This window comes from Schistocerca serialis, chromosome 11 (genome assembly GCF_023864345.2).
Source record: "Schistocerca serialis cubense isolate TAMUIC-IGC-003099 chromosome 11, iqSchSeri2.2, whole genome shotgun sequence".
NCBI lineage: Eukaryota > Metazoa > Arthropoda > Insecta > Orthoptera > Acrididae > Schistocerca > Schistocerca serialis.
In genome coordinates, this window is record NC_064648.1 from 104,213,477 (window position 1) to 104,233,283 (window position 19,807).

Sequence of the window (19,807 nt, forward strand, 5' to 3'; positions counted from 1 at the left end):
CGTCTGAGGCGAGGCGAGGCGGGGCGAGGCGAGGAAGCTCACATCGCCAGCAGTGGCGCCCTCCAACAAGACACTGCCACACCCCGCACAGGCCTTACGCCGGTCGGCCGCGCGCCAGCCCTCCTGCGCTGGACACCAGGAACAAGATGCGTCTTCCGCGAGTGTCGAAGGCTGCACGCGCCAAGCGGATGACAGGAGGTGCAACGAGAAGCTGCGCGTCTCACACACACGGCGGCGCGCCCGCTAATTCGGCAGTCGCTCTGCTGGCACGTCGGATTGCGGAAGGAAGTGCTTACAATTACAATTCTGTTCGTGTTTTATGTTGTACAGTTGTTAGCTTGTAACGATGTAATGTTAATAAATAAATTCATAAATCTCCAAAAAAAAAAAAAAAATACACGAAGCGCGTCCTTCCGGCTCATAAGTTTTGGATCTCAGGATTGCGTTCGCGCTAACGTGACGAATTGTCAATAAAAAAAATGCGGCTGCTTTCGACCGAAAAGTATGATTTTGTGTGTGTTGGGATAAGAACCGAATGCGAATTCTTCCATGCGCCTACATTATATGGGCGCCAACGGCCATACCATGTTGAATACACCGGTTCTCGTCCGATCACCGAAGTTAAACAACATCGGGCGTGGTTAGTACTTGGATGGGTGACCACCTGGGAACACCACGTGCTGTTGGCTCCCTTTCATTTACTTTTTTTTTTATACCGCCCTCTTTCCATACCACCGTTCTGTTGTGACAAAGATTCTTGCTTAAGCATTTTAATCTACTGTAATGACCATAAGGTGCGAAATTGCAGTAAATATCTCAGTTTGAGGGAGAATGTGCTAACCAAGTTCGCCAGGAAGTCTTTGAAAACGACAAAACAGTACGAATCGGCAGATGTGTTCTGAAATACGTCAGCGCCTGTTGTTGTGTAGCGGTGTACAATTCCTACGTCGATATGTAATTATAAATTTATTCCTTAGTCGACTCGTCTCGTCTCGTCATCTCCTGCAGACGTTTCTTGTGCTTGCGCTGTTATATGGGCCACGACCCGAGCGGCAGCGAGCGGCAGTCGAGCAAAGTCGGGACAAGTCGGGACGGGGACAGAGACAGGAATGGTGCGAATGCACTGCAAATTACGCAAACACCTCGTCTGAGGCGAGGCGAGGCGGGGCGAGGCGAGGAAGCTCACATCGCCAGCAGTGGCGCCCTCCAACAAGACACTGCCACACCCCGCACAGGCCTTACGCCGGTCGGCCGCGCGCCAGCCCTCCTGCGCTGGACACCAGGAACAAGATGCGTCTTCCGCGAGTGTCGAAGGCTGCACGCGCCAAGCGGATGACAGGAGGTGCAACGAGAAGCTGCGCGTCTCACACACACGGCGGCGCGCCCGCTAATTCGGCAGTCGCTCTGCTGGCACGTCGGATTGCGGAAGGAAGTGCTTACAATTACAATTCTGTTCGTGTTTTATGTTGTACAGTTGTTAGCTTGTAACGATGTAATGTTAATAAATAAATTCATAAATCTCCAAAAAAAAAAAAAAAATACACGAAGCGCGTCCTTCCGGCTCATAAGTTTTGGATCTCAGGATTGCGTTCGCGCTAACGTGACGAATTGTCAATAAAAAAAATGCGGCTGCTTTCGACCGAAAAGTATGATTTTGTGTGTGTTGGGATAAGAACCGAATGCGAATTCTTCCATGCGCCTACATTATATGGGCGCCAACGGCCATACCATGTTGAATACACCGGTTCTCGTCCGATCACCGAAGTTAAACAACATCGGGCGTGGTTAGTACTTGGATGGGTGACCACCTGGGAACACCACGTGCTGTTGGCTCCCTCTCATTTACTTTTTTTTTTATACCGCCCTCTTTCCATACCACCGTTCTGTTGTGACAAAGATTCTTGCTTAAGCATTTTAATCTACTGTAATGACCATAAGGTGCGAAATTGCAGTAAATATCTCAGTTTGAGGGAGAATGTGCTAACCAAGTTCGCCAGGAAGTCTTTGAAAACGACAAAACAGTACGAATCGGCAGATGTGTTCTGAAATACGTCAGCGCCTGTTGTTGTGTAGCGGTGTACAATTCCTACGTCGATATGTAATTATAAATTTATTCCTTAGTCGACTCGTCTCGTCTCGTCATCTCCTGCAGACGTTTCTTGTGCTTGCGCTGTTATATGGGCCACGACCCGAGCGGCAGCGAGCGGCAGTCGAGCAAAGTCGGGACAAGTCGGGACGGGGACAGAGACAGGAATGGTGCGAATGCACTGCAAATTACGCAAACACCTCGTCTGAGGCGAGGCGAGGCGGGGCGAGGCGAGGAAGCTCACATCGCCAGCAGTGGCGCCCTCCAACAAGACACTGCCACACCCCGCACAGGCCTTACGCCGGTCGGCCGCGCGCCAGCCCTCCTGCGCTGGACACCAGGAACAAGATGCGTCTTCCGCGAGTGTCGAAGGCTGCACGCGCCAAGCGGATGACAGGAGGTGCAACGAGAAGCTGCGCGTCTCACACACACGGCGGCGCGCCCGCTAATTCGGCAGTCGCTCTGCTGGCACGTCGGATTGCGGAAGGAAGTGCTTACAATTACAATTCTGTTCGTGTTTTATGTTGTACAGTTGTTAGCTTGTAACGATGTAATGTTAATAAATAAATTCATAAATCTCCAAAAAAAAAAAAAAAATACACGAAGCGCGTCCTTCCGGCTCATAAGTTTTGGATCTCAGGATTGCGTTCGCGCTAACGTGACGAATTGTCAATAAAAAAAATGCGGCTGCTTTCGACCGAAAAGTATGATTTTGTGTGTGTTGGGATAAGAACCGAATGCGAATTCTTCCATGCGCCTACATTATATGGGCGCCAACGGCCATACCATGTTGAATACACCGGTTCTCGTCCGATCACCGAAGTTAAACAACATCGGGCGTGGTTAGTACTTGGATGGGTGACCACCTGGGAACACCACGTGCTGTTGGCTCCCTTTCATTTACTTTTTTTTTTATACCGCCCTCTTTCCATACCACCGTTCTGTTGTGACAAAGATTCTTGCTTAAGCATTTTAATCTACTGTAATGACCATAAGGTGCGAAATTGCAGTAAATATCTCAGTTTGAGGGAGAATGTGCTAACCAAGTTCGCCAGGAAGTCTTTGAAAACGACAAAACAGTACGAATCGGCAGATGTGTTCTGAAATACGTCAGCGCCTGTTGTTGTGTAGCGGTGTACAATTCCTACGTCGATATGTAATTATAAATTTATTCCTTAGTCGACTCGTCTCGTCTCGTCATCTCCTGCAGACGTTTCTTGTGCTTGCGCTGTTATATGGGCCACGACCCGAGCGGCAGCGAGCGGCAGTCGAGCAAAGTCGGGACAAGTCGGGACGGGGACAGAGACAGGAATGGTGCGAATGCACTGCAAATTACGCAAACACCTCGTCTGAGGCGAGGCGAGGCGGGGCGAGGCGAGGAAGCTCACATCGCCAGCAGTGGCGCCCTCCAACAAGACACTGCCACACCCCGCACAGGCCTTACGCCGGTCGGCCGCGCGCCAGCCCTCCTGCGCTGGACACCAGGAACAAGATGCGTCTTCCGCGAGTGTCGAAGGCTGCACGCGCCAAGCGGATGACAGGAGGTGCAACGAGAAGCTGCGCGTCTCACACACACGGCGGCGCGCCCGCTAATTCGGCAGTCGCTCTGCTGGCACGTCGGATTGCGGAAGGAAGTGCTTACAATTACAATTCTGTTCGTGTTTTATGTTGTACAGTTGTTAGCTTGTAACGATGTAATGTTAATAAATAAATTCATAAATCTCCAAAAAAAAAAAAAAATACACGAAGCGCGTCCTTCCGGCTCATAAGTTTTGGATCTCAGGATTGCGTTCGCGCTAACGTGACGAATTGTCAATAAAAAAAATGCGGCTGCTTTCGACCGAAAAGTATGATTTTGTGTGTGTTGGGATAAGAACCGAATGCGAATTCTTCCATGCGCCTACATTATATGGGCGCCAACGGCCATACCATGTTGAATACACCGGTTCTCGTCCGATCACCGAAGTTAAACAACATCGGGCGTGGTTAGTACTTGGATGGGTGACCACCTGGGAACACCACGTGCTGTTGGCTCCCTTTCATTTACTTTTTTTTTTATACCGCCCTCTTTCCATACCACCGTTCTGTTGTGACAAAGATTCTTGCTTAAGCATTTTAATCTACTGTAATGACCATAAGGTGCGAAATTGCAGTAAATATCTCAGTTTGAGGGAGAATGTGCTAACCAAGTTCGCCAGGAAGTCTTTGAAAACGACAAAACAGTACGAATCGGCAGATGTGTTCTGAAATACGTCAGCGCCTGTTGTTGTGTAGCGGTGTACAATTCCTACGTCGATATGTAATTATAAATTTATTCCTTAGTCGACTCGTCTCGTCTCGTCATCTCCTGCAGACGTTTCTTGTGCTTGCGCTGTTATATGGGCCACGACCCGAGCGGCAGCGAGCGGCAGTCGAGCAAAGTCGGGACAAGTCGGGACGGGGACAGAGACAGGAATGGTGCGAATGCACTGCAAATTACGCAAACACCTCGTCTGAGGCGAGGCGAGGCGGGGCGAGGCGAGGAAGCTCACATCGCCAGCAGTGGCGCCCTCCAACAAGACACTGCCACACCCCGCACAGGCCTTACGCCGGTCGGCCGCGCGCCAGCCCTCCTGCGCTGGACACCAGGAACAAGATGCGTCTTCCGCGAGTGTCGAAGGCTGCACGCGCCAAGCGGATGACAGGAGGTGCAACGAGAAGCTGCGCGTCTCACACACACGGCGGCGCGCCCGCTAATTCGGCAGTCGCTCTGCTGGCACGTCGGATTGCGGAAGGAAGTGCTTACAATTACAATTCTGTTCGTGTTTTATGTTGTACAGTTGTTAGCTTGTAACGATGTAATGTTAATAAATAAATTCATAAATCTCCAAAAAAAAAAAAAAAATACACGAAGCGCGTCCTTCCGGCTCATAAGTTTTGGATCTCAGGATTGCGTTCGCGCTAACGTGACGAATTGTCAATAAAAAAAATGCGGCTGCTTTCGACCGAAAAGTATGATTTTGTGTGTGTTGGGATAAGAACCGAATGCGAATTCTTCCATGCGCCTACATTATATGGGCGCCAACGGCCATACCATGTTGAATACACCGGTTCTCGTCCGATCACCGAAGTTAAACAACATCGGGCGTGGTTAGTACTTGGATGGGTGACCACCTGGGAACACCACGTGCTGTTGGCTCCCTTTCATTTACTTTTTTTTTTATACCGCCCTCTTTCCATACCACCGTTCTGTTGTGACAAAGATTCTTGCTTAAGCATTTTAATCTACTGTAATGACCATAAGGTGCGAAATTGCAGTAAATATCTCAGTTTGAGGGAGAATGTGCTAACCAAGTTCGCCAGGAAGTCTTTGAAAACGACAAAACAGTACGAATCGGCAGATGTGTTCTGAAATACGTCAGCGCCTGTTGTTGTGTAGCGGTGTACAATTCCTACGTCGATATGTAATTATAAATTTATTCCTTAGTCGACTCGTCTCGTCTCGTCATCTCCTGCAGACGTTTCTTGTGCTTGCGCTGTTATATGGGCCACGACCCGAGCGGCAGCGAGCGGCAGTCGAGCAAAGTCGGGACAAGTCGGGACGGGGACAGAGACAGGAATGGTGCGAATGCACTGCAAATTACGCAAACACCTCGTCTGAGGCGAGGCGAGGCGGGGCGAGGCGAGGAAGCTCACATCGCCAGCAGTGGCGCCCTCCAACAAGACACTGCCACACCCCGCACAGGCCTTACGCCGGTCGGCCGCGCGCCAGCCCTCCTGCGCTGGACACCAGGAACAAGATGCGTCTTCCGCGAGTGTCGAAGGCTGCACGCGCCAAGCGGATGACAGGAGGTGCAACGAGAAGCTGCGCGTCTCACACACACGGCGGCGCGCCCGCTAATTCGGCAGTCGCTCTGCTGGCACGTCGGATTGCGGAAGGAAGTGCTTACAATTACAATTCTGTTCGTGTTTTATGTTGTACAGTTGTTAGCTTGTAACGATGTAATGTTAATAAATAAATTCATAAATCTCCAAAAAAAAAAAAAAATACACGAAGCGCGTCCTTCCGGCTCATAAGTTTTGGATCTCAGGATTGCGTTCGCGCTAACGTGACGAATTGTCAATAAAAAAAATGCGGCTGCTTTCGACCGAAAAGTATGATTTTGTGTGTGTTGGGATAAGAACCGAATGCGAATTCTTCCATGCGCCTACATTATATGGGCGCCAACGGCCATACCATGTTGAATACACCGGTTCTCGTCCGATCACCGAAGTTAAACAACATCGGGCGTGGTTAGTACTTGGATGGGTGACCACCTGGGAACACCACGTGCTGTTGGCTCCCTTTCATTTACTTTTTTTTTTATACCGCCCTCTTTCCATACCACCGTTCTGTTGTGACAAAGATTCTTGCTTAAGCATTTTAATCTACTGTAATGACCATAAGGTGCGAAATTGCAGTAAATATCTCAGTTTGAGGGAGAATGTGCTAACCAAGTTCGCCAGGAAGTCTTTGAAAACGACAAAACAGTACGAATCGGCAGATGTGTTCTGAAATACGTCAGCGCCTGTTGTTGTGTAGCGGTGTACAATTCCTACGTCGATATGTAATTATAAATTTATTCCTTAGTCGACTCGTCTCGTCTCGTCATCTCCTGCAGACGTTTCTTGTGCTTGCGCTGTTATATGGGCCACGACCCGAGCGGCAGCGAGCGGCAGTCGAGCAAAGTCGGGACAAGTCGGGACGGGGACAGAGACAGGAATGGTGCGAATGCACTGCAAATTACGCAAACACCTCGTCTGAGGCGAGGCGAGGCGGGGCGAGGCGAGGAAGCTCACATCGCCAGCAGTGGCGCCCTCCAACAAGACACTGCCACACCCCGCACAGGCCTTACGCCGGTCGGCCGCGCGCCAGCCCTCCTGCGCTGGACACCAGGAACAAGATGCGTCTTCCGCGAGTGTCGAAGGCTGCACGCGCCAAGCGGATGACAGGAGGTGCAACGAGAAGCTGCGCGTCTCACACACACGGCGGCGCGCCCGCTAATTCGGCAGTCGCTCTGCTGGCACGTCGGATTGCGGAAGGAAGTGCTTACAATTACAATTCTGTTCGTGTTTTATGTTGTACAGTTGTTAGCTTGTAACGATGTAATGTTAATAAATAAATTCATAAATCTCCAAAAAAAAAAAAAAAATACACGAAGCGCGTCCTTCCGGCTCATAAGTTTTGGATCTCAGGATTGCGTTCGCGCTAACGTGACGAATTGTCAATAAAAAAAATGCGGCTGCTTTCGACCGAAAAGTATGATTTTGTGTGTGTTGGGATAAGAACCGAATGCGAATTCTTCCATGCGCCTACATTATATGGGCGCCAACGGCCATACCATGTTGAATACACCGGTTCTCGTCCGATCACCGAAGTTAAACAACATCGGGCGTGGTTAGTACTTGGATGGGTGACCACCTGGGAACACCACGTGCTGTTGGCTCCCTCTCATTTACTTTTTTTTTTATACCGCCCTCTTTCCATACCACCGTTCTGTTGTGACAAAGATTCTTGCTTAAGCATTTTAATCTACTGTAATGACCATAAGGTGCGAAATTGCAGTAAATATCTCAGTTTGAGGGAGAATGTGCTAACCAAGTTCGCCAGGAAGTCTTTGAAAACGACAAAACAGTACGAATCGGCAGATGTGTTCTGAAATACGTCAGCGCCTGTTGTTGTGTAGCGGTGTACAATTCCTACGTCGATATGTAATTATAAATTTATTCCTTAGTCGACTCGTCTCGTCTCGTCATCTCCTGCAGACGTTTCTTGTGCTTGCGCTGTTATATGGGCCACGACCCGAGCGGCAGCGAGCGGCAGTCGAGCAAAGTCGGGACAAGTCGGGACGGGGACAGAGACAGGAATGGTGCGAATGCACTGCAAATTACGCAAACACCTCGTCTGAGGCGAGGCGAGGCGGGGCGAGGCGAGGAAGCTCACATCGCCAGCAGTGGCGCCCTCCAACAAGACACTGCCACACCCCGCACAGGCCTTACGCCGGTCGGCCGCGCGCCAGCCCTCCTGCGCTGGACACCAGGAACAAGATGCGTCTTCCGCGAGTGTCGAAGGCTGCACGCGCCAAGCGGATGACAGGAGGTGCAACGAGAAGCTGCGCGTCTCACACACACGGCGGCGCGCCCGCTAATTCGGCAGTCGCTCTGCTGGCACGTCGGATTGCGGAAGGAAGTGCTTACAATTACAATTCTGTTCGTGTTTTATGTTGTACAGTTGTTAGCTTGTAACGATGTAATGTTAATAAATAAATTCATAAATCTCCAAAAAAAAAAAAAAAATACACGAAGCGCGTCCTTCCGGCTCATAAGTTTTGGATCTCAGGATTGCGTTCGCGCTAACGTGACGAATTGTCAATAAAAAAAATGCGGCTGCTTTCGACCGAAAAGTATGATTTTGTGTGTGTTGGGATAAGAACCGAATGCGAATTCTTCCATGCGCCTACATTATATGGGCGCCAACGGCCATACCATGTTGAATACACCGGTTCTCGTCCGATCACCGAAGTTAAACAACATCGGGCGTGGTTAGTACTTGGATGGGTGACCACCTGGGAACACCACGTGCTGTTGGCTCCCTTTCATTTACTTTTTTTTTTATACCGCCCTCTTTCCATACCACCGTTCTGTTGTGACAAAGATTCTTGCTTAAGCATTTTAATCTACTGTAATGACCATAAGGTGCGAAATTGCAGTAAATATCTCAGTTTGAGGGAGAATGTGCTAACCAAGTTCGCCAGGAAGTCTTTGAAAACGACAAAACAGTACGAATCGGCAGATGTGTTCTGAAATACGTCAGCGCCTGTTGTTGTGTAGCGGTGTACAATTCCTACGTCGATATGTAATTATAAATTTATTCCTTAGTCGACTCGTCTCGTCTCGTCATCTCCTGCAGACGTTTCTTGTGCTTGCGCTGTTATATGGGCCACGACCCGAGCGGCAGCGAGCGGCAGTCGAGCAAAGTCGGGACAAGTCGGGACGGGGACAGAGACAGGAATGGTGCGAATGCACTGCAAATTACGCAAACACCTCGTCTGAGGCGAGGCGAGGCGGGGCGAGGCGAGGAAGCTCACATCGCCAGCAGTGGCGCCCTCCAACAAGACACTGCCACACCCCGCACAGGCCTTACGCCGGTCGGCCGCGCGCCAGCCCTCCTGCGCTGGACACCAGGAACAAGATGCGTCTTCCGCGAGTGTCGAAGGCTGCACGCGCCAAGCGGATGACAGGAGGTGCAACGAGAAGCTGCGCGTCTCACACACACGGCGGCGCGCCCGCTAATTCGGCAGTCGCTCTGCTGGCACGTCGGATTGCGGAAGGAAGTGCTTACAATTACAATTCTGTTCGTGTTTTATGTTGTACAGTTGTTAGCTTGTAACGATGTAATGTTAATAAATAAATTCATAAATCTCCAAAAAAAAAAAAAAATACACGAAGCGCGTCCTTCCGGCTCATAAGTTTTGGATCTCAGGATTGCGTTCGCGCTAACGTGACGAATTGTCAATAAAAAAAATGCGGCTGCTTTCGACCGAAAAGTATGATTTTGTGTGTGTTGGGATAAGAACCGAATGCGAATTCTTCCATGCGCCTACATTATATGGGCGCCAACGGCCATACCATGTTGAATACACCGGTTCTCGTCCGATCACCGAAGTTAAACAACATCGGGCGTGGTTAGTACTTGGATGGGTGACCACCTGGGAACACCACGTGCTGTTGGCTCCCTTTCATTTACTTTTTTTTTTATACCGCCCTCTTTCCATACCACCGTTCTGTTGTGACAAAGATTCTTGCTTAAGCATTTTAATCTACTGTAATGACCATAAGGTGCGAAATTGCAGTAAATATCTCAGTTTGAGGGAGAATGTGCTAACCAAGTTCGCCAGGAAGTCTTTGAAAACGACAAAACAGTACGAATCGGCAGATGTGTTCTGAAATACGTCAGCGCCTGTTGTTGTGTAGCGGTGTACAATTCCTACGTCGATATGTAATTATAAATTTATTCCTTAGTCGACTCGTCTCGTCTCGTCATCTCCTGCAGACGTTTCTTGTGCTTGCGCTGTTATATGGGCCACGACCCGAGCGGCAGCGAGCGGCAGTCGAGCAAAGTCGGGACAAGTCGGGACGGGGACAGAGACAGGAATGGTGCGAATGCACTGCAAATTACGCAAACACCTCGTCTGAGGCGAGGCGAGGCGGGGCGAGGCGAGGAAGCTCACATCGCCAGCAGTGGCGCCCTCCAACAAGACACTGCCACACCCCGCACAGGCCTTACGCCGGTCGGCCGCGCGCCAGCCCTCCTGCGCTGGACACCAGGAACAAGATGCGTCTTCCGCGAGTGTCGAAGGCTGCACGCGCCAAGCGGATGACAGGAGGTGCAACGAGAAGCTGCGCGTCTCACACACACGGCGGCGCGCCCGCTAATTCGGCAGTCGCTCTGCTGGCACGTCGGATTGCGGAAGGAAGTGCTTACAATTACAATTCTGTTCGTGTTTTATGTTGTACAGTTGTTAGCTTGTAACGATGTAATGTTAATAAATAAATTCATAAATCTCCAAAAAAAAAAAAAAAATACACGAAGCGCGTCCTTCCGGCTCATAAGTTTTGGATCTCAGGATTGCGTTCGCGCTAACGTGACGAATTGTCAATAAAAAAAATGCGGCTGCTTTCGACCGAAAAGTATGATTTTGTGTGTGTTGGGATAAGAACCGAATGCGAATTCTTCCATGCGCCTACATTATATGGGCGCCAACGGCCATACCATGTTGAATACACCGGTTCTCGTCCGATCACCGAAGTTAAACAACATCGGGCGTGGTTAGTACTTGGATGGGTGACCACCTGGGAACACCACGTGCTGTTGGCTCCCTTTCATTTACTTTTTTTTTTATACCGCCCTCTTTCCATACCACCGTTCTGTTGTGACAAAGATTCTTGCTTAAGCATTTTAATCTACTGTAATGACCATAAGGTGCGAAATTGCAGTAAATATCTCAGTTTGAGGGAGAATGTGCTAACCAAGTTCGCCAGGAAGTCTTTGAAAACGACAAAACAGTACGAATCGGCAGATGTGTTCTGAAATACGTCAGCGCCTGTTGTTGTGTAGCGGTGTACAATTCCTACGTCGATATGTAATTATAAATTTATTCCTTAGTCGACTCGTCTCGTCTCGTCATCTCCTGCAGACGTTTCTTGTGCTTGCGCTGTTATATGGGCCACGACCCGAGCGGCAGCGAGCGGCAGTCGAGCAAAGTCGGGACAAGTCGGGACGGGGACAGAGACAGGAATGGTGCGAATGCACTGCAAATTACGCAAACACCTCGTCTGAGGCGAGGCGAGGCGGGGCGAGGCGAGGAAGCTCACATCGCCAGCAGTGGCGCCCTCCAACAAGACACTGCCACACCCCGCACAGGCCTTACGCCGGTCGGCCGCGCGCCAGCCCTCCTGCGCTGGACACCAGGAACAAGATGCGTCTTCCGCGAGTGTCGAAGGCTGCACGCGCCAAGCGGATGACAGGAGGTGCAACGAGAAGCTGCGCGTCTCACACACACGGCGGCGCGCCCGCTAATTCGGCAGTCGCTCTGCTGGCACGTCGGATTGCGGAAGGAAGTGCTTACAATTACAATTCTGTTCGTGTTTTATGTTGTACAGTTGTTAGCTTGTAACGATGTAATGTTAATAAATAAATTCATAAATCTCCAAAAAAAAAAAAAAATACACGAAGCGCGTCCTTCCGGCTCATAAGTTTTGGATCTCAGGATTGCGTTCGCGCTAACGTGACGAATTGTCAATAAAAAAAATGCGGCTGCTTTCGACCGAAAAGTATGATTTTGTGTGTGTTGGGATAAGAACCGAATGCGAATTCTTCCATGCGCCTACATTATATGGGCGCCAACGGCCATACCATGTTGAATACACCGGTTCTCGTCCGATCACCGAAGTTAAACAACATCGGGCGTGGTTAGTACTTGGATGGGTGACCACCTGGGAACACCACGTGCTGTTGGCTCCCTTTCATTTACTTTTTTTTTTATACCGCCCTCTTTCCATACCACCGTTCTGTTGTGACAAAGATTCTTGCTTAAGCATTTTAATCTACTGTAATGACCATAAGGTGCGAAATTGCAGTAAATATCTCAGTTTGAGGGAGAATGTGCTAACCAAGTTCGCCAGGAAGTCTTTGAAAACGACAAAACAGTACGAATCGGCAGATGTGTTCTGAAATACGTCAGCGCCTGTTGTTGTGTAGCGGTGTACAATTCCTACGTCGATATGTAATTATAAATTTATTCCTTAGTCGACTCGTCTCGTCTCGTCATCTCCTGCAGACGTTTCTTGTGCTTGCGCTGTTATATGGGCCACGACCCGAGCGGCAGCGAGCGGCAGTCGAGCAAAGTCGGGACAAGTCGGGACGGGGACAGAGACAGGAATGGTGCGAATGCACTGCAAATTACGCAAACACCTCGTCTGAGGCGAGGCGAGGCGGGGCGAGGCGAGGAAGCTCACATCGCCAGCAGTGGCGCCCTCCAACAAGACACTGCCACACCCCGCACAGGCCTTACGCCGGTCGGCCGCGCGCCAGCCCTCCTGCGCTGGACACCAGGAACAAGATGCGTCTTCCGCGAGTGTCGAAGGCTGCACGCGCCAAGCGGATGACAGGAGGTGCAACGAGAAGCTGCGCGTCTCACACACACGGCGGCGCGCCCGCTAATTCGGCAGTCGCTCTGCTGGCACGTCGGATTGCGGAAGGAAGTGCTTACAATTACAATTCTGTTCGTGTTTTATGTTGTACAGTTGTTAGCTTGTAACGATGTAATGTTAATAAATAAATTCATAAATCTCCAAAAAAAAAAAAAAAATACACGAAGCGCGTCCTTCCGGCTCATAAGTTTTGGATCTCAGGATTGCGTTCGCGCTAACGTGACGAATTGTCAATAAAAAAAATGCGGCTGCTTTCGACCGAAAAGTATGATTTTGTGTGTGTTGGGATAAGAACCGAATGCGAATTCTTCCATGCGCCTACATTATATGGGCGCCAACGGCCATACCATGTTGAATACACCGGTTCTCGTCCGATCACCGAAGTTAAACAACATCGGGCGTGGTTAGTACTTGGATGGGTGACCACCTGGGAACACCACGTGCTGTTGGCTCCCTTTCATTTACTTTTTTTTTTATACCGCCCTCTTTCCATACCACCGTTCTGTTGTGACAAAGATTCTTGCTTAAGCATTTTAATCTACTGTAATGACCATAAGGTGCGAAATTGCAGTAAATATCTCAGTTTGAGGGAGAATGTGCTAACCAAGTTCGCCAGGAAGTCTTTGAAAACGACAAAACAGTACGAATCGGCAGATGTGTTCTGAAATACGTCAGCGCCTGTTGTTGTGTAGCGGTGTACAATTCCTACGTCGATATGTAATTATAAATTTATTCCTTAGTCGACTCGTCTCGTCTCGTCATCTCCTGCAGACGTTTCTTGTGCTTGCGCTGTTATATGGGCCACGACCCGAGCGGCAGCGAGCGGCAGTCGAGCAAAGTCGGGACAAGTCGGGACGGGGACAGAGACAGGAATGGTGCGAATGCACTGCAAATTACGCAAACACCTCGTCTGAGGCGAGGCGAGGCGGGGCGAGGCGAGGAAGCTCACATCGCCAGCAGTGGCGCCCTCCAACAAGACACTGCCACACCCCGCACAGGCCTTACGCCGGTCGGCCGCGCGCCAGCCCTCCTGCGCTGGACACCAGGAACAAGATGCGTCTTCCGCGAGTGTCGAAGGCTGCACGCGCCAAGCGGATGACAGGAGGTGCAACGAGAAGCTGCGCGTCTCACACACACGGCGGCGCGCCCGCTAATTCGGCAGTCGCTCTGCTGGCACGTCGGATTGCGGAAGGAAGTGCTTACAATTACAATTCTGTTCGTGTTTTATGTTGTACAGTTGTTAGCTTGTAACGATGTAATGTTAATAAATAAATTCATAAATCTCCAAAAAAAAAAAAAAAAATACACGAAGCGCGTCCTTCCGGCTCATAAGTTTTGGATCTCAGGATTGCGTTCGCGCTAACGTGACGAATTGTCAATAAAAAAGAATGCGGCTGCTTTCGACCGAAAAGTATGATTTTGTGTGTGTTGGGATAAGAACCGAATGCGAATTCTGCAATGCGCCTACATTATATGGGCGCCAACGGCCATACCATGTTGAGTACACCGGTTCTCGTCCGATCACCGAAGTTAAGCAACATCGGGCGTGGTTAGTACTTGGCTGGCTGCCCGCCTGGCAACACCTCGGTGCCGAGCGAGCAGTACTTCCGTGTGCGACTTGGTCGGCGGCGCCTCGTGTGCCGTCTGTCTTCTCTGCCTCGCGGCTACATTTCATCAAGTCCGTAAGTAATGGAAAGTTTCTATGATGCTAGTGAAGAGCGTGAAAATAACGTACAATGTGAATTCGATAGTTCCGTCGGCAAACCGTCCGCTTTCGAAATTCATCGTTGGATACTCGAGGAATTGTGTTTATCGACCGATGACGTTCTTGGTGTTCAGTTTGACACTTTTATTAATTCTGTGTTTTTGAAGTTGAAAACTCCGGAATTATGTGATACTGTAGTCAATGTTAATGATGGCGTCCGTAAATTTAGACATTTAGACGGTCGCATTAGTAACGTGAATATTTCTCATGGTGGGTTTGGCCTTCGAAATGTTCGTGTGTTCAACTTGCCTTTTGAAATTCGCAATGACACAATATCTCGTCATTTGCGGCCGTACGGGACCGTGCTATCTGTTACTAAAGAAAAGTGGTCCTCCGCCTATGTTTTTCAAGTTGAAAATGGCGTGAGGAGTGTTAAGATGGTCGTACGACAGCATATTCCGTCCTTCTTGCTAGTTAACGGCCATCGTGCTTTCATAACATATAGTGGTCAACCTCAGACGTGCTCTTTTTGTGGTGCTGTCGGTCATTACCGACAAAACTGCCCTAAACGTAGGCCGCCTGTTCAGTTGCCACGTGTGGATGTGTTAGGTGGGCCTAGTTTTGCCTCTGTTGCTGCGACGAGTTTAGGTTCCGCCCCCCCCGCACGTGTGCAGCTCGCCGCCGCCCCCCCTGTGCCGACCGCCGCTGACGCCATGGATACGTCTGTTCCCGATAGTGACTTTGTTTCTGTACCTACTGTTGAGCCCTCTTTGGTTGCGGATGCGACAACTGTACCTATTACTAAAAAACCGATAGTGGACGATGTTTCACCGGAATCCGTACCGCTGTCGGCCGTTGTTCCGCATCCTGTCCCGGTTGCGGAACCCGATAAATCGGCGGTTGTTCCAACTCCTGTCCCCGACAGTGTCTCTGCTGCCGGTGATGTTGTTGTTGACAGTGAGGCTTTTACTGCGCCTAAACCCCGTAGAGACCGGAATGTTGCTCGGGCTTCTGGCACACCGCGTTTGCGTAGTGCCAGTAGTTCTGCTTCTTTCGATACGCGTGGTGTTTCGGCCAAAAATCGGAGTCCGTCTCCGGTGGCGCGTTCTCCTGCCCCCCCTCACGCTCAGTCGGTTGGTCAACCGACCTCCCGACAGCCGGCTGCGCGCTCCGGGGCCGATCTCGGCCAGCGCCCGTCTCAGGGAGGGGGCGGCAGGCGCCAGGCGAAAAAGCAGACATCTTCCCGCACCCAGCCGGAGGGTGCTGTTGTAACTGCCACGCAGCAACGTGATATCACGGTTCAACACCTAAAAACATTCTTGAGTCAACCGTTTTTCGCTGCCGATTCCGACATGGCGGTAGATCCGCCTGTGTCTGTGACGCCCCCACCCTTACCAACAAAACGAAAGGCCGAAGATTCGCACCATCGTCGTGCCCCCCCTTCCACCCACGATTTGGTGCCGGCCTTATCTTCTGATGTCGCAATGCCCGCTGTGGAGCATTCCGTCGCAGGGGATCCCGTCACAGTTTCCGGGACCCCACCGCCTCCGCCCCCCCCTCCTAGTCAATCACGGGCATGGTCGGAGGATGTTGAGGCAGGTGATTCCCATTAGTGCGACTCTTTGTATGTCCTTCCCCCTCCGCGCACGTTGGTATGTTTTATTGTGTTTTACGCGTTTTCATGTTTTTCTGTTCTTGTTTTTTCCCTGTGTTTTAAGTATATATGTTTCCCGATTGTAGCCAGTGGAACATTTTAACGGTAAATCTTAATAAGCTGCGAAATCCGCAGAAAGCAATGCTTCTTAAAGATTTTTTGTATGATAATCACTGTCACGTTGCCTTTTTACAGGAGGTGACTTGTGAAGCGCTTTTATATTTGAACGATTTTACTGATTTTATTGTGATTGACAATGTTGCGCCTGATTCTGATACGGGCACTGCAATTTTAGTACGTTCTGGCTTACCTGTTTCTAATGTTGACATTTTACCGACCGGTCGTGCTGTTGCCTGTACCATTTTTGGCATTGTGTTTGTGAATGTGTACGCTCCGTCGGGAAATGTTAAACCGGCCAGGGCTGAATTTTATGGTAGGGATTTATGTCAGCTTTTATCTAGGAATGTCGATACTTTAATCGTCGGGGGTGATTTTAATTGTGTTTTAGACGACAGAGATCAGGAGCCGCGTCCGAACAAATGCCACGAACTGGGTGCTTTGGTCACTAGTTTTCATTTGCTCGACACGTGGCGTGTTTTACACCCCGATTTTACTTATTTCACATATTTTTACGGTGCGGGGCGTAGCCGTCTCGATCGCATTTATGTGTCTAGGCAGTTGTCTGCCCGTATTTGTACTGCTGACGTGACTCCTGTCATATTTTCCGACCACTCCAGCTATTCCTGTCGTCTTTTATTACCTCGTTTGTGTGTTCCTCGTCGTACTAATTTGTGGAAGTTTAATTGTAGTTTACTTAATGACGACCATTTTGTGACTAGTTTTAACCGTATGTGGCAGAGGTTGGTGCGGACTCGCGGCGGTCATAGTAGCACCATTGAGTGGTGGGTTGCGATCGCTAAGCCGGCGATTCGCAACTTTTTAATCGATTATAGCCGTGAGGCGGCACGCTGGCGTCGGGCGACGGCTCGCTTCCGCCAGGATTGTTTACGCGATTTGGCGTTGCGAGTGGCGTCACGGCCCGATTTGTTGCCCACTCTGAAGCGATTTCAAGCTCAGCTTTTAATTGACCTGCGTGCCGCTAGTGATGGGGTGACCGTCCGCAGTCAGCCTGCAGGTTTTGTTGCTGGGGAACCTCTGTCCATTTATCATTTAAATCGGGAACGCAAACGCCGCGAACGTTTGCGCATTACTGTTTGGCAGTTGCGGAACGGCGGTCGGACTTCTGTACAGTCAGACATTGAAAACGATATCTTCGAACATTTTGCATCGCTTTTCCGTGATGTTGACGTTGATTCCGATACGTTGCGAGATTTCTTGCGGGTTGTTCCACATGTTTTAACTCGCCCGGACAGGCATCTTTTAAATGACGCCTATACGTCTGATGAAGTTTTCGACGCCGTTCGGCGGAGTCCCAAAGGGAAGTCTCCGGGTCCCGATGGGATTCCTGCGGAATTTTATTCGAAATTTTTTCCCCTTTTAAGTGAGATTTTAGTGGATTTAGCGAACGATATTCGCAATGGTGTGACTGTACCAACTGCTTTTGTGGAGGGGGTTGTGACGCTTGTTCCCAAATCCCGTGCTGTACCTCATATCGATGCTGTCCGTCCGATTACTTTATTAAATGCTGACTACAAGATCGTTACGCGCTGCGTCGCTCAGCGACTTAAAAACGTCTTGCCGACCGTACTTAGTGATCAGCAAACATGTGCGGTCCGAGATCGGAATATCTTTGACGCTATCCTTGCTTACAGAGACTGTATAGGATATGTGAAAAGTGCTCGGCTCCGGACAGCGGCGATTTTATTAGTTGACTTTAAAAATGCCTTTGACCGCATTAGTCATTTTTATTTGCGTCGGGTTATGGTACGCATGGGGTTTGGTTATATATTTACCCGATTCGTGACGCATTTGTTGCAACCTGCTACTTCCCGTATATGTGTCAATGGTCGTCTCACTCCTGCTTTCCGTGTGGGTCGTTCCGTGCGGCAGGGGTGTCCACTTTCCATGGCGCTTTTTGCCATTGCGCTGGATCCCCTCCTCCGTTCTATTAGTCAGGACTGTCGCGGCATTCAGATGGGGACTACCAGATTGGTTTGTCGCGCATATGCTGATGACCTTGGCGTATTTATTGAACATATCGACGACGTTGACAGGTTGCATGTTGTTTTGCACAACTTTGGAAAGGCTACGGGGGCGGTTATCAATCCCCGGAAAACTGTGCTATTGCCGCTCACCGCCCGCGCACGTACCCTGCATAGGGACTGGTTTTGTGTCCAGCAGCAGCCTACCGTTCTTGGGATACTTCTATCTTCGAACCCACAGCAGATGGCAGCCTTGAATTGGCGGCCTACGCTGTATCGGATTCGTGCGGTTGCTAGGATCTATGCGGTCCGGAATGTGGCCCTTCGGGATAAGGTGCATTTGATAAATGTCAATATCTTGGCGCGAGCATGGTACCTTGCGCAGATTCTCCCGGTCCCCAAGCAGTTGGGGCGCGCCATCCAACAGGCGGTTTACTGGTTTTTATGGAGGGGGGAGATTTTTAAGGTATCGCATGCTGTCTGCACCTTGGACCTGTCCGATGGCGGTTTAGGACTAGTTGATTTTTCCGCCAAATGTGCGGCCCTTTTTTGGAAGCGAACTACTGCTGTTATTCAGAAAGCTCCCTGCGGTCCCACTGCGTTTGTTTTTAATCGTTACCGTCCTCTTTCTGAAGTGGCCCCTGTTTCTGTGTCGCACATCCCGTTCTACCTTTCTTATGTGCGCCGCTACTTTCTTGATAATAGTTACCTGGCGCTCTGTGACATCTCCGTCCACACGGTTAGCGCTGTCTGCACGGCTTTCCGCGGACCTCCCGTTCGCTGCAAGTGGGAGTATCGGTTGCCACGCTGCAACTGGGTGGCAGTGTGGAAAAACCTCGCCAATGACGTTCTCCCGGCTTCCGTCCACGCGGTGTGGTACAAGGTGGTGCATCGCACCATCCCTACCAACTCCAAACTTTATTCTATAAATCTCATCCCGTCTGGTGAGTGTGACGTGTGTACTGCCGACGACACTATTGAACACCGCTTTGCGTGTGACCGCTTCCGCCGTGTTTGGGAAGTCGCCAGGGACATGATTCGTTTGATTCAGAGGGTGGACACTCGCACTGTTACAGTGGATGCTGTCTTAATTCCGCAGTGTGTCGTTTACCCCACCACGAAGCGAAATGCCACGGTGTGGATCTTTGGCCACACGGTGTTTGCTCTCTTCTCCCTCAAGTTGTCTACCGATCTGGACTTTCTCACCTATCTATGGACCCAACATCTTCAGATTCAGGCATCGCCACACTATCGGCGAAATTTTGCTAATTTTTTGCAGGTCGCACTGGCGCATGCTTTTGCACGGCTTTCCGTACCTGCGTAGCATCGACGTTTTGTTTTCTCTTATCTCTTCACTTGCTTTTGAGCGACACGGCATGAATATGCGTTACTGCGACTTTTTCAAATTTTCTGGAACGACACTTGACGTCCCTTGATCACCGAACGAAATCAGAAGTCTTTTCGTTTTTTCTGGGCGTTCTTGCCATATTTTCTGTTTTGCCATGTGCGTCAGTTTTCTTAATTTCATT

At 50.0% G+C, this 19,807-nt stretch overlaps 12 non-coding genes and 1 pseudogene across 12 annotated transcripts; all 13 read left to right on the forward strand.

Moving 5' to 3' along the window:
- The first annotated feature begins 570 nt into the window (after window positions 1-570).
- LOC126427495 (5S ribosomal RNA) lies at window positions 571-689 on the forward strand. Its single transcript, XR_007576705.1, has one exon. It is a non-coding gene; the product is annotated as a 5S ribosomal RNA (ribosomal RNA).
- Window positions 690-1,714: 1,025 nt separating this feature from the next.
- LOC126427507 (5S ribosomal RNA) lies at window positions 1,715-1,833 on the forward strand. Its single transcript, XR_007576706.1, has one exon. It is a non-coding gene; the product is annotated as a 5S ribosomal RNA (ribosomal RNA).
- Window positions 1,834-2,858: 1,025 nt separating this feature from the next.
- Window positions 2,859-2,977, forward strand: LOC126427519 (5S ribosomal RNA). The gene has a single exon (XR_007576707.1). It is a non-coding gene; the product is annotated as a 5S ribosomal RNA (ribosomal RNA).
- Window positions 2,978-4,001: 1,024 nt separating this feature from the next.
- Window positions 4,002-4,120, forward strand: LOC126427531 (5S ribosomal RNA). Its single transcript, XR_007576708.1, has one exon. It is a non-coding gene; the product is annotated as a 5S ribosomal RNA (ribosomal RNA).
- Window positions 4,121-5,145: 1,025 nt separating this feature from the next.
- On the forward strand, window positions 5,146-5,264 carry LOC126427545 (5S ribosomal RNA). Its single transcript, XR_007576710.1, has one exon. It is a non-coding gene; the product is annotated as a 5S ribosomal RNA (ribosomal RNA).
- A 1,024-nt stretch (window positions 5,265-6,288) lies between these two features.
- LOC126427557 (5S ribosomal RNA) lies at window positions 6,289-6,407 on the forward strand. The gene has a single exon (XR_007576711.1). It is a non-coding gene; the product is annotated as a 5S ribosomal RNA (ribosomal RNA).
- Window positions 6,408-7,432: 1,025 nt separating this feature from the next.
- On the forward strand, window positions 7,433-7,551 carry LOC126427569 (5S ribosomal RNA). The gene has a single exon (XR_007576712.1). It is a non-coding gene; the product is annotated as a 5S ribosomal RNA (ribosomal RNA).
- A 1,025-nt stretch (window positions 7,552-8,576) lies between these two features.
- On the forward strand, window positions 8,577-8,695 carry LOC126427570 (5S ribosomal RNA). Its single transcript, XR_007576713.1, has one exon. It is a non-coding gene; the product is annotated as a 5S ribosomal RNA (ribosomal RNA).
- A 1,024-nt stretch (window positions 8,696-9,719) lies between these two features.
- LOC126427571 (5S ribosomal RNA) lies at window positions 9,720-9,838 on the forward strand. The gene has a single exon (XR_007576714.1). It is a non-coding gene; the product is annotated as a 5S ribosomal RNA (ribosomal RNA).
- A 1,025-nt stretch (window positions 9,839-10,863) lies between these two features.
- LOC126427572 (5S ribosomal RNA) lies at window positions 10,864-10,982 on the forward strand. Its single transcript, XR_007576715.1, has one exon. It is a non-coding gene; the product is annotated as a 5S ribosomal RNA (ribosomal RNA).
- A 1,024-nt stretch (window positions 10,983-12,006) lies between these two features.
- LOC126427573 (5S ribosomal RNA) lies at window positions 12,007-12,125 on the forward strand. Its single transcript, XR_007576716.1, has one exon. It is a non-coding gene; the product is annotated as a 5S ribosomal RNA (ribosomal RNA).
- A 1,025-nt stretch (window positions 12,126-13,150) lies between these two features.
- LOC126427574 (5S ribosomal RNA) lies at window positions 13,151-13,269 on the forward strand. The gene has a single exon (XR_007576717.1). It is a non-coding gene; the product is annotated as a 5S ribosomal RNA (ribosomal RNA).
- Window positions 13,270-14,296: 1,027 nt separating this feature from the next.
- Window positions 14,297-14,414, forward strand: LOC126427469 (5S ribosomal RNA; annotated as a pseudogene).
- Window positions 14,415-19,807: the final 5,393 nt, after the last annotated feature.